Source organism: Eretmochelys imbricata, chromosome 13 (assembly GCF_965152235.1).
Source record: "Eretmochelys imbricata isolate rEreImb1 chromosome 13, rEreImb1.hap1, whole genome shotgun sequence".
Classification (NCBI taxonomy): domain Eukaryota; kingdom Metazoa; phylum Chordata; order Testudines; family Cheloniidae; genus Eretmochelys; species Eretmochelys imbricata.
The window spans coordinates 33,362,827-33,364,322 of NC_135584.1; the positions used below are offsets into that span (position 1 = coordinate 33,362,827).

Below are 1,496 nucleotides of genomic sequence, written 5' to 3' on the forward strand. Positions count from 1 at the left end.
ATGAATCCAGCCAACAGAACCATCCTGGTGACCCAGTTCATCTTGCTAGGTTTCCCCTCCTTCGGCCTGCTGAGCCACACCTTCCTCTGTGCCCTTCTCTCCTCCGCCTACGCCAGGACGCTGGTAGAGAACCTGTGCATTGTGTGGGCTGTGCTGCGGGACCCCCACCTCCAATGCCTGCCCATGTACATCCTGTTGGAGAACTTTGCCTGGCCAAAGATCTGCTACATCACATCCACGGTGCCACGGATGCTCTCTGACCTGGTGTCCCCCGCTGTCCCCATCTCCTGCTTTGTGCGGTTCTACTTCTTCTTTTCCATGGGGGCTGCTGAATGCCTCTTACTCTTATCCATGGCCTTGGATAGGTACCTAGCCATCTGCCACCCCCTGCGCTCTCCTGTCCTTATGTCCCTCTGGCTCTGCTGGGCTTGGTGGCCTCCTGCTGATTCATAGGCTTCCTGTGGTTCCTGATGCCCATCATCCTCATCTCCCAGCTCTCCTTCTGTGGCCCCAACACCCTGGATCATTTTTTCTGTGACCCGGGCCCATTGCTGGCTGCCTCCTGCACCCCAGCTCCCCAGACTGAATAGACCTTCTTCACCCAGACCTCCCTCATGATCTTCACCAGTGTCCTCCTCATCTTGGCCTCCTATGGGATAGTCCTCAGAACAGTTTTGATACTGCCTTCAGGGGCCAGGCAGCACAAGGTCTTCTCCACCTGCAGCTCACACCTGGCCATTGTGGGCCTGTTCTATGGCTCCATCATGGTCACCTATGTCAATCCGTTGTGAAAGTTGTGATGGGAAGGTTGTGATGCTCTTCTACACTGTGGGGACCCCATTGCTCAACCCGCTGATCTGCAGCCTGAGAAACAAGTAGATGAAGAAGGCTCTGAGGAGGATCCTGCTGGGGGAGCAGCAGGGTGTTCTGCTGTTGTCCCAGCCTGCAAGGACTGGCTAGTCAGGGGGTGGGCAATGGGTTATGGGGCCCTTCCCCTCTAGGGCATGCTGGCTGTAATCCTGCAGGGAGAACACATACAGCATTTTGCATGTTCTATAGGGGTCACTCGTAATATAAACATTTATTGATGATACAACCAGCGCATGGGGGGCTGGCGGGAGATGTGGGGGTGTATGTGTCCTTGCTGGAGGAAAGGAACCCTGCTCAATGTGTGGTTACAGAGGGCAGGAGAGCAAACTGAGTGTGTATGCTGGGAGGCTCACTTGCATTTCGATCGTTATCTGGATAAATGTGTGTTCACACTTAGAGCCAGACGGAAAAGTTCTGCTCTCCTTGAAACTCCAGTGATGTCCATAGATGGACACTTGTGCAGCTGGGACCAAAATCCTGGCGACATTATATTTGTGTATAATGAATCATGTCCCACTCCACAGGCAAGGATTGAACCCAGGAGTCCTAGCACCATGTTCTAACTCACTCAATCCCGTTCACTTCCCAGAGCCAGGGATAGAACCTAGGAATCCAATTTCCCCCAA

The 1,496-nt window shown here is 53.7% G+C and overlaps 1 pseudogene; it reads left to right on the top strand.

The window, feature by feature from the left end:
* On the top strand, positions 1-960 carry LOC144273828 (olfactory receptor 11H4-like; annotated as a pseudogene).
* The last annotated feature ends 536 nt before the right edge of the window (positions 961-1,496 follow it).